The sequence below is a fragment of the Achroia grisella genome, unplaced genomic scaffold (genome assembly GCF_030625045.1).
Source record: "Achroia grisella isolate CSIRO2021 unplaced genomic scaffold, CSIRO_AGI_Agris_v1 utg971, whole genome shotgun sequence".
Lineage (NCBI taxonomy): Eukaryota > Metazoa > Arthropoda > Insecta > Lepidoptera > Pyralidae > Achroia > Achroia grisella.
The window spans coordinates 1,520,001-1,532,500 of NW_026713077.1; the positions used below are offsets into that span (position 1 = coordinate 1,520,001).

At 33.5% G+C, this 12,500-nt stretch overlaps 1 non-coding gene and 1 pseudogene across 1 annotated transcript in view; both read right to left on the reverse strand.

The window, feature by feature from the left end:
* LOC131854257 (small subunit ribosomal RNA) overlaps positions 1-863 on the reverse strand; it is a 1,913-nt gene extending 1,050 nt beyond the window's left edge. The window contains exon 1 of the ribosomal RNA XR_009358029.1: positions 1-863. This exon is cut by the window's left edge and continues 1,050 nt beyond it. This is a non-coding gene — a ribosomal RNA (small subunit ribosomal RNA).
* Positions 864-11,962: 11,099 nt separating this feature from the next.
* The window catches only part of LOC131854266 (large subunit ribosomal RNA), a 4,610-nt pseudogene continuing 4,072 nt past the window's right edge, over positions 11,963-12,500 (reverse strand).

The window sequence follows — 12,500 nt, forward strand, 5'->3', positions numbered from 1 at the left end:
AATATTCAAGCAGCATTTTGAGCCCGCTTTGAGCACTCTAATTTGTTCAAAGTAAAATTGTCGGCCCACCTCGACACTCACCGAAGAGCACCGCGATAGGATTTTGATATTGAACCGGCGTTTTACCGCCGGCTCACCGACGATATGCTCCGCAAACGTGTCAGTATCACCGCGGATGCGGTGCACCGACAGCGCGGCGCACAAATGCAACTACGAGCTTTTTAACCGCAACAATTTTAGTATACGCTATTGGAGCTGGAATTACCGCGGCTGCTGGCACCAGACTTGCCCTCCAATTGTTCCTCGTTAAAATATTTAAAGTGTACTCATTCCGATTACGAGGCCTCGTAAGAGTCCCGTATCGTTATTTTTCGTCACTACCTCCCCGTGCCGGGAGTGGGTAATTTGCGCGCCTGCTGCCTTCCTTGGATGTGGTAGCCGTTTCTCAGGCTCCCTCTCCGGAATCGAACCCTGATTCCCCGTTACCCGTGACAACCATGGTAGTCGCAGAAACTACCATCGAAAGTTGATAAGGCAGACATTTGAAAGATGCGTCGCCGGTACTGGACCGTGCGATCGGCAAAAGTTATCCAGATTCATCAAAATTAACGACATCGGACGCGAGGCCCTCCGTCGATTGGTTTTGATCTAATAAAAGCACTCATCCCATCACTGGTCAGAGCTCTGACTGCATGTATTAGCTCTAGAATTACCACAGTTATCCAAGTAACTGAGTAAGATCTAAGGAACCAAAACTGATATATTGAGCCATTCGCGGTATCGCCTTAATACGGCTTGCACTGAGACATGCATGGCTTAATCTTTGAGACAAGCATATAACTACTGGCAGGATCAACCAGGGAGCTAACATTCATTCATTCATTATCGAACAACTAACGAACTCGCCACGCTCCGAACACGATTAGGCCGGAAACGCGGCGTGTCGATATGATCGCGATATTGCGTTGTGAAGATTTTCCGAAGACGACGTCGACGGCGACACGGACGGCAACTCTTAGAGATTCTATATAATATCTAAGCGCGCGTCCTATACCGAACGTCCTAACCAGACGGTTTCGCTACACCCTATTTAGTGGGAAGTAGTATATAGTGGTGGTAATAGTAGTAGTAGTAGTAGTAGCAGTTAGGTCACACCGATGCGATAATTTCGTTTCTTTACAGGCTCAGACGGTGCGGTCGTCTATACAAGCAGAGATAGATCGGCCTGCAGTCTGCGCCCCCGACTGCTCCGGTTCGCTTCGCCGCCCAATTTCGTGACAGACCACCACACACACATGCAATGATGCAATGATGCAAATGCCATGCAATGTGCGTGCGGCGTACGATGTGCGCGCGCGTCGCGTCAATCGGAGTGAACGGGAACTTTATGAATATTGTCCGGCTCTATCATAACAAAATGATATGGCACAGAAAGCCCAATAGTAGTGGTACGGCGCTTAGGAGGCCGGGACGCGACGCGACGCAAGTCTCTCGGATACACCGAAATACGTACGTACGCGCGCCCCGACGCCATACACGGGCCTGCGTGGTCTTGGTCTTGTTATATTGTTGTCGTTTACACACAAACACATGTACGAAAAATATAATTCCAAACCACCAAACACGAGACCCCACAACCGCTATACAGTACAGTAGAGGTGGTTTGGTATTTATTAATGTACACACGTATGTATATATACGCCCCGTTACAAAAACACAATCGGTATTACATTGATACTTGAACTATGTTCGTAACGTATGCGTCGTCGGTGTAGTCGAGTGTACACTGCACTCGTTCGAAAAATTTTGACAAACCCACTGAGAGCGCCGGTCCGAATAAACACGATGCGCGCGCGCGCGCGGGCACGCGCGCGTGCTACGCGCGCGTTGGCACGACCATGATATAAAATTAAAAAAAAAAAATTTTTTTTTTTTTGACATTGTATTTTTTCCGACGGGGTGTGGTGATGTATAATGTTGTTGATTACACCCCGTCGGGAAAAATACGAGTGAATAATGTTTTTTTTTTTTTTTTTTTCTGTCGTGTATCAGGATCGATCGATCGATCATCGTATCCGATGGGTGGTGGTGGTGGTGGTGCGGTTGTTTTATTTGTTTCGAAGAAAAAAAAAAAAAAAAAAAAGTGTAAAAAAAAATCTTTGCAATTGTTTTGTATAGGTAGGTATGTATGTATGTATGTATGTATGTATGTATGTGGACCCACCTAATCAGAAAAATGAGCAGTACCACCTTTGAACGGTTGCAACGTTCCACCGTTCAACGGTGGTTAGTAAAGTTAAAAATTGATTTAATTCAACGAAGACATAAATAGATAGAGTAGAACAGTTGGAATACAAATTTAGATTCAATTCTAAATTCATTCAATTCAATTCGATTGAATTAATAATAATAAAACACTTCACCGTTTCATCCGTTTCAACGTAGAGAGTAGAACGCTTGTTTATTTTTTTCACACACAGATTTCACACAAATCTCTCTACCTATATCTATCTATATTATAGGTCTATCTATATACTGTTACATGTTGTCTGTTGTACATTGAAACAATCATCTGGCATTTGTGTGTACATACATATATAAGCTTTCATCGGTGTCAGTCGAGGTGAAGTCGTTGAAGTCAGGAAAATCTAAAAACAAGAAAGAATAGTATCTGAATAACAAATTAATTATTAAACATAACATGCAACTTTAAAACTATAAAAACATATTATAATTAATTGTTTAAAGCACTAGTTAAAAAACAATTTTAACATACATACCTGTTTATATGGTATAATTATATATAATTGAAAAGTCAAAGCCTTCTTTCTTATAAAACAAACAACAACAATAGCACGTTGCTTTGTTTATTTTTAAGTTTCCCTGCTTGTAAAACTTCTGCTTGTATAATAAAATTCCGAAATTGGCTAATTGACAATTGTTTTTATACTATAAATGAATTTTTCGCTAAAATATATTTGTATAATATTGATTGACACCTAACTAAAATAAATGTCACGTATCTATCTATATTTGACATATAATACTTACAATTTCTAAACGTAAATTCATTAATTAAATTTTTGCATGCCAAAACAATGGCGAAATATGTGGACAAATAAATACATTTTCATTAACATATTTTCTAGTGTTTTAGAGATGACAAGGAACGTAAAATTCAAATAGAGAATGGCAACACTGTCCGCACAGCAAGCAAAATTGCCAGTATACGATAACGTTTCAATCTAATATCACAGATAATATAATATTACATACAGATACCCCATCCCATACAAGAAAATGGTTCCTTCCTAACTCGGGCTATTCTTCGGGCTATTTTATTTCGATTACCGAAAATAGATGGCAGAGCGGTCTATGATCTGTTTTGACATCTGTTTTAACTGTATATCTGAAGCATCGAAAATTCAATGTAGGATTACTGACAGTCTACAGACACGGCTAATGTGATTAGTAATAAAGCATGAAAATAGATGGCAGAGAGTCTGCACTAAAATCGGGCTATCGGGCTAATAGCCCGATTTTAATACGGTTTTTTTTATTTAAATTGTTATGTGATAGTGATAGATTTTAGCTATAATCAATTGATGTGCATATATGTACCTCATATAATTTTCAGTGTATAATTATTTTTCAATATGTAGTTAATTATGGTAAACTGGCAATTTGTAAAACTGAAAACCATCAATCTGTTATATGTAGGTTCTTTCAGGGATACTACATCGGTGCTAATGACATGTACATAGGTACTTATTTTGATGTTATACCTATTTGTAGAACCTTCGATATGTATGTAAGTTGTTATTCAGTTGAAATTAAGCTGCGAAATTACAGGATATTTGGACATACATATGTAACATCTATGTTCTCCGGCATGATAATGTATGCGGGATATAGAGGGCACGACATGATGTATTTAATAATATACGTGGTTGGATGGATCGTCAGCTTATTTACCATTTCAGTTAATAATAGTAGGTAGTAAGTAACTTTTGACAATATGGATGAAGGAGGGTAACGGTGATGATGATGAGATCAATAATGACTGTTGACGATAGTGACGGTGGTATTTACATTTATGACCACCATAAAATTCATCATTGGCAGTATTCTCAACATTATCATCATTGTTCATCATTGTGATGATTGAGATCAAATTAATTAATTGATTAAAAAAATAGCAAGTATTAGGTAGGTACTAAGTCCTTATATGACTTAAATACAAGGTTCTGGGATGATTCTGTGATATACTACAGTCTCTAGATTTTGTTTCTTATTAGTATTCCACGACCAAAGTAGACTATAGACAGAGAAATATAGATTTACACAAAGTTTTAATGTAAATGGGAATTATTATACACATTGCATTAAAAAATATACATATATGATTACCATCTAATACAAAATCATTATGTAGTAAATAATTCCTGACATTTTAAATCGAATGAGGTGAAACTAACATTGCATGAACACAACACCACTTGAAGATCATAACATTTTTATTTCAGGTAACAAAACACTTTTAAATAATTTATTAATCACAGAATAAACAATTGTTAATAATTTACAATAATATTTCTTTCACTGCTTGTCTGTTATACCACTAAAACTTCAAACACTTCTGTTATTTTTATATTATATTCCAATCATTTCATAATTAATTCCTGGTACACAAAATATTCCTGGATTTGTTGATGAAGCAATATAATAATAATCATGTGTTTAAATCATAAACTTATTTGCAGTCGGTTACACATAATATAATTACTTGGAATTTCTTCTCATCACTAGTGCATTGCTTTACTATTACTTATTTAATTATATTATTAATAGTAAAATGTTCATATGTATATACATATATATTTCTTATTCTTTTGAACTCCTGTTCTTCACAGTAAAAATGTTATTTATCTTCATCTGAAGGACTAGGAGATTTAGAATATCATCTCTTACATATTTGTTTAAACTTTGTTCGGTATTAAGTTGTTGATGTCAGGAAAATCTGAAAACAATATCATATACCATGTTACATTTTCATGAACTTACATGAATGAATTTACATGAAAGTAACTAAACTGTAACCTTATTAGCACAATAAACATATTATTCATACATCATATTCATTCAGTTCTAATAAAATATAAAAATAATACTACTGTTTAGTACTTTATTTTGATTAACAATTTTCAGTATTTTCTCAATCAATCAAAAATTATAAAATCAGTGTTAGTTTTTTTTTGAAGTTACATTCATAACAATAATAAAAACATAATAATACCACATTAAAGCGGTCACCAAGTACATATGTTTATTATATTTTAATATGAAAGATACACACGCTACATATGCAAGTTTTTAACAACTTGTTATACCTGGTATAAGATAATCCTCAAAGACACGATAGTTTACTAAATATGTATTTATGTAGTATATTTCTTAGACACATTTAAATTATTGAGTTTGACAAAAAAATAAGAAGTTCAATGAACTCTGAACAGGAACAATTCAACAGTTGAATTGTTCAGTACCTACTCGTAACTTAAATGATGAAAAAAGAGAAAAAATCCAATGCTAGTGAAAATATGTTTTAAGCATTTGACTTAAAGTCGTTTATCCTATTCTTTTATTCCTATATTTTACATTTTTAACATTTCATTTACATATGTTGCCAGTACTCGTTGTCATTTCGATATAATAAAAAAATATGGACCAACCTACGATTTTAAATCGATATTTTTATTTGTGATGAAATCTAATAATATAAATTATGAATAACCTACCCTCGAATGGAGATATTAAAAAACTAATTATCATGAATAGTAGGTACGAGGATCAGTAATATGTATATCATAGTATTATGAATTTTCGTTTCAAAACCTTGTACAATTTAGTAAAGTTGAAAATATCCTTCTACAAAAGCAAAAGTTTCTTATGAGTATTTTTAAAAATTCGAGGATCCTCATATTTAGCTATCAATGTCAGTAATTTATGTAGATACCATATAACACTTGTTTATAGAGGTTTCATAAAGGTATAGCTGACCTTATATACTCTATACCACATTCAATTCTCATTCATTAAATTACAATAAGTAGGTATTTATTTTTTTTAATAGAAGAACTATGTCACTAATGTCATTAATTGCTATAATTACCAGGGTGACCGCGTGGAGGTTGATAAAATAGAGTACACTTGTATCAGATCAATCTAATTAATATTTCCCTCTTCAAGTTTCGACGCATACCTGTCAAAATCTCTCTATTTTGCCGTCGTCGAGTAAAAATTATGCATTGCAATTCGTTCCAAATAAGAGTATAATACAAAATGATGAAATTTTACTGTTTGCAAAGACTATGTAAAAGCACCACCGAATAATGCGTTGTAATAAGTATCTTGTTATCGATTATTCGAAAAAATCGATAAATCTATGCATTTATTTTTAATATGGTAACACTTACTTTAAATAAGTATTACTGGAATAATATGGTTTTCTTGTTTAGCTGTTTTATATTTACTTAAACTTTTTTTATGTTTAATTTATCATAATAATATAGTAAGTACTTATTATTTGAAAATATAAAATAAACATTTAAAATACGGCGATACAAATGAAAACAGCGCCATCTATGAAAGTATTTTGGAAACAATAAGCCCCAATTAGCAATGATTAAATTGTAAACAAATACAGGGCAACAACAAAATGAGTAAATATATGAAAATTACTTTTCAAAACGCATTATTTCATTTTAACATCTATATATGACTTTTTAAAAATAGATTAAACCTTTTTAAAAACATAGTTTTGGGTTTTAAACGATTACAAAAACAATGTTGAATTCCATTCGATACCAATGACGCCATCTAAATCCGTTTTTCGAACTAAAAATGGCTACTATGCCATTTTATCAGCCCACTGCTAATATTAAGTAATTTAAAAAAAAAACAGCTCAAAAATATAACAATCTTTTATTTTCTAATGTTTTAGAGACGACAAGGAACGTAAAATTCAAATATATTATATATTTTCCTTATGTGAACTAAAGAGTTATTAACCAAATACATTCATTTAATAGAGAATGGCAACACTGTCCACACAGCGAGCAAAATTGCCAGTATACGATATCGTTTCAATCTAATATTAAGTAATCTAAAAAAAAAACATCTCAAAAAATGCGGTACAATAGAATACAATAAAAAAATAAATCAATCAAATCAGTATTGATGAACAGACAACAGAGTTCTTAACAAAATACATTAATTTAATGGAGAATGGCAACACTGTCCACACAGCAGTGTTCGATGTTGGAATAATATTGTTTTCTTTTTTTTTTTTACTTGTTGACTTTTTTAATTCGCAACATATAAATAGGCTCTTAATTATCGATAATTATCAACAAATCGATGCATTTATTTCAAAAGTAATTGGAACAACCAACAGTTGTTTTCTTTCTCTTTCTTTTTTTTTTGTTTTTACCATATTTTTATTACATTACAGTTGTACCACCACAAGAATGTGTTAATTGTCTTCTTATGTCATCTTTCGTTCTCTATGATATGATACATACATTTTTTTGTGCCATAAACTAAACCAACAAAGTACAGATCAATAAATAGTTTATGGTACTTATTGATTATTTTTTATGTATTTACATAATTCATGAAAATGTGGACACGTAATGCAAATCGATAATTATAGACGAATCGATGAATCAGTGCATTTACTTCAAAAATAATTGCAAAAAGAGTTGTTTTCTTTCTCTTTCTTTTTTTTTATTTAATTTAACATTGTTTTAGTGGTACAACTGTAATGTAATGATTACAGTTGTACCACTAAAATAATGTTAAATTTCTTATAATCTCATATAAAGTGTATTGTCTATGATATGATACATTTTTTTTTTTTTTTGTTTTGTGCAATAAACTAAATAACACAGATCAATAAATGGTTTATGGTACGAAAAATGTATTTCAAATTACGATTTAGATATAATTATCAATATAAAATACATACATATGTGTAATGTGATTGTTTACCTCTTTTAGTTTTTAGTATTTAACTTTGGCAAAAGAACTTTACGCCGAGCCATCAATCGTCGTCCGACTCAACAGACAGAGGACAGAGTATACATATGTATGTAGTATAGAAGAAACAAAAAAAATGTCGTTGGTCTGTGACTGTCAAGTGAGTGAGTGAGTGTGCGCGCGAGTCGGTCGCCATGTGAATGTTTTTTTTTTGTTTGTTAATGAATAATATATACTAAGTACTGTATTCGTTTGTGCTTACATGTCCACATATGCATGTCGATGTGAAAACAAGAAATGTCCTCCTCGTATCACAGCTACTGATCCTGATGATGAGATGAAAAGGAAAAATCTACACCTATGTAGGTGACGCCTAGGTAGACATTTTATTTTAACTGTTTCACGTCTTCTTTTAAAATGCAACGCTATATAAATACTAAGTGCCTTCTGAGTGCATAGAATACAATTTATTTGCTTCATAACATAAATTGTGCAAGATTTGTTTGGTGTTTGTCACAAAATGCAAGCTTATAGGGGTTATATGATTTTTGCATCACTTTTTTATAACTGTTTCCTCATATATGTGTACATTGATATGCCAGACAGTGCATCCCAAGCTTGTTTTGTTTGTTTGTTTGTTACGCAAGCTGTTCTTGAACTCTTGATGAACTACTCTTATTCATTCAGTGCTATTAAAGCCAAAAAATGATGTGAGTTTGCTTCTTGGAATTTGATATAATTTCTTTAAGGTCCTGCCGCCTGCCGCCTGCCGCAATCGGAGAGCGACCATCGTAATAAGTTCAAGTACCAGATGCTGCAACCACAGGACACAGCTTCAGCCAACACAACACACATATCTCCCTCCTGTCACCGTGATGAAAAGTCAGTAACTAACTACATATATATTAAATTAACTATAATGGAATGTTTCAATCGCGCCAGGTAGCTACAGTGTTATTAATCCACATCCACTCACTTCACTAACAATATAATATAACAATATTATTGCTTAGGTTATGTATGTCTCGATGAGTTGCTTTTCACACTGGCCATGGTGCTTGCCGTTCATGTAAATAAATATGTTGGTGGTATATATAGTATATTCTTGTGCTGGTCTGTTTATTAAATAATATAGGGTAATGTTATAGTTTTATTTGTGGATGTGTCCTGTGATTTCATTCTGTATGAGTATTTCATTAATATATGTACAGAGTATATACATACATAATCTGCAGAACACAATATTTTTGAATGATGATTATTGATATTCAACCAGTAATTGGTACAACACAACTTCTTATAATAGAAAATATATTACAATTATTAAATTATAAGTGACAGTGGCCTTAAGCTTTAATTACATACCAAGTTTTGGTTAATTACAAATCAATATATTATTTTGCATTATTATTATTGCATTAGAGGGGTAAATTGTAGTTATTTCATTTAAATAATCATATCATGTAATCAATTAATCATAATTTATTTAAATACATACATGGTTAAACTGACTGTTTCACATCTGTTAGACAGTTACATAGTATACATCAAAACTAGTAACTTCTTATCTTCTTATCTGCTGATATATGTAGAATAAAAATTACATATAATTTGGTAAACTTTGTTTATGTGTAATATTTTGTACAATACATATTTTGTATCTCACTGTGGTGTTCATTTATAAATTTACAGAGTACCAGACACACACCAATGTGTATGATGACAGATGACTGCAAGTGAAAGAAAGAACAGCAGCAATAGACAGAAAGAAGATCTTGGAGAAGCTCTGGATACGGAGATATTGAATGAATAAAAAAAAAAAGATTAGCCTAAGTTATACCATCTCCTCCTCCTCCTCCATTTATGTACTAGTAAAGCTATCTATAAGCATAAGGGATCCATAGATTGGCGAAAACAAACAAACAGACAGACAGACAGACAGACAAATGTTTTGTTTTTTATTTAATTTGTACATCCTATATTCACATATGTATAATTATTACTAGAAAAGCTATTGATTTGAAGTTACAAACAGACACTCAATTTGTATTTATAGATTACTAGCTGTCCCGGCAAACATTGTTTTGCCATAAAAAAAAAAAAAATTGGTGGTGGTTGGTGATAGAAGGGTGAAAATTTAGGGTTGTGTATGTATTTAATGTAATGACTCTTAATAAAAAAAAAATACTGTTAGGGGTAGTTGCCGATTCTTTCAACATTTAAAATTTAACATTAGATTTTAATAATATAAATTGTACATAATTTGAATAATAATAAATAATAATGTAAATTAATTTATGATTACAACGTAGCAATAAGGGATACTTATTATTGTTATGTTGTAATCGTTTCAGCAGATGATGTGGCGTGGCGTGGCGTGGCGTGTCGTTCTTTTCTTTTATTTCATTTTATCATCTTTTCCTCCCCCAAGTCCCAATCTCCATATTCATACAAATTATTCATCAGAATTGTTTCTGCTGTACAGAGTGGTGACTTGACAATTCTTACCTGTACCTATGTATATGTATATATATATAATAAATGCATTGCATACTTAAGGTAAGGTAAGTTAAGTAAGTTATAAAAATAAGTCTAGTAGTACATATTTTAACAAAAAAAGTTAGTTATAGAACATTCTAAATTAAAAAAAAAAAAGTAGTAAAAAACTGTTATATTGTTGTTGTTATATTACAAAAAGATACACTCCAATTTTATTTATATGTACAGATAGTGTATATATTGGTATGCATTATAATGTGGTACGATTCGTTTGATTGATTGATTGTCTGTCTGTTTGTTTGTTTGTTTGTTTGTTTGTTTGTTTGTTTGTTTGTTTATTTATTTGCATTGTTAGACTATGAAATTAGTGGACTGACTATTAGAAGACATACTTATATGCCGCAGCAGTGGAGTGGTTTGTATAAACATATAGGTAAGTACATATGTATTAGTGAGTGATAGTTATAATGGTTTCCTATTTGGTATGTTTATAATATCAGGGAGGTCGGTGTTAGAGCGTGGTTCGTGTAGTGACCAAACATGTCGAAACATTTATGTATGCGGTATGGTATGATGTGATATACGATACGATATTATATAATATAATATAATATAATATAATATAATATAATATATTATAATATATTATATTATATTATATTATATTAGGGTGGTCTGTCGGTCAATTAAATAAATTAGTTAATTGATTGAGCGGTCGGTCGGTGTTAGAGCGTGGTTCGTGTAGTGATGGTAACGTGTCGAAACATGTCGGGATTTGAATAGCATACTATTAAGAAAGTAAGTACATATTTATCAGTGGGAAGAGAAGTTGGTGAAATAAATAATTGGGGTTATGTAAAGAAGAATTAGTTAGTTAGTTAGTTAGTTAGGTATGTATGTGTGCATGTATGTAGGTAGGTATGTATGTATGTATGTATGTATGTATGTATGTATGTATGTATGTATGTATGTATGTATGTATGTATGTATGTATGTATGTATGTATGTATGTATGTATGTATGTAGGTATGTTTGTATGTATGTATGTATGTAGGTAGGTAGGTAGGTAGGTATGTATGTATGTATGTATGTATGTAGGTAGGTAGGTAGTTAGGTATGTATGTATGTATGTATGTATGTATGTATGTATGTAGGTAGGTAGGTAGGTAGGTAGGTAGGTAGGTAGGTAGGTATGTATGTATGTATGTATGTAGGTAGGTAGGTAGGTAGGTAGGTAGGTAGGTAGGTAGGTAGGTACGTACGTACGTACGTCCGAACGTAGTTCGTGTAGTGATGTGACATGTCGTTTTAAATCGTTTACGGTTTCACTCAATCTCGGCCCTATATTCGTGTAGTGAATAATAACAAAAAAAAATTCAATCTTTATCAATTGGATAAGAAAGAATATACACATCGTCCTCGGACGAATCACCTGGCGTAGGGCTGAGTCTCAACAGATCGCAACACGACGCTGCTCTACCGAGTACAACACCCCGCCAGGAACGGAAGTCGTCTACAGACTATTCCGAGCCCCGACATCGAACTGAGATAAATCCGAACCCTGGGAGCCGTGATGCACGCGTTCGCGAACGACCGCACCGATCTCCCGGATTCGAATGGGCTTCGACGTCGCACCTCACGCGGTGAAGCGCGACTAGTAAAGTCACGGTCCGCAGGCAAGACCCCCCCCAGTACTGGTAGCTCACGCTCCTGTACGCTTTCGTAAGGAGGATGACTGACATGCCATACGCTTGGTCAACGTGCTACGTAGGTGCCCTTGTAGAGAGTGCGGAGGGCCGGATAATGATAGGAAGACGCCGATATCGAAGGATCATCTTCCCGAAACGGCCGCTCGCTCTCCAACGTTGTCGCATGCCGAAGGACATCCTGTCGTCTAGCGTCACTCCAAAAATGGTTGCCGCCGTGACGGTCCGGACCGAGCCGGCACCCATCCTGATGAC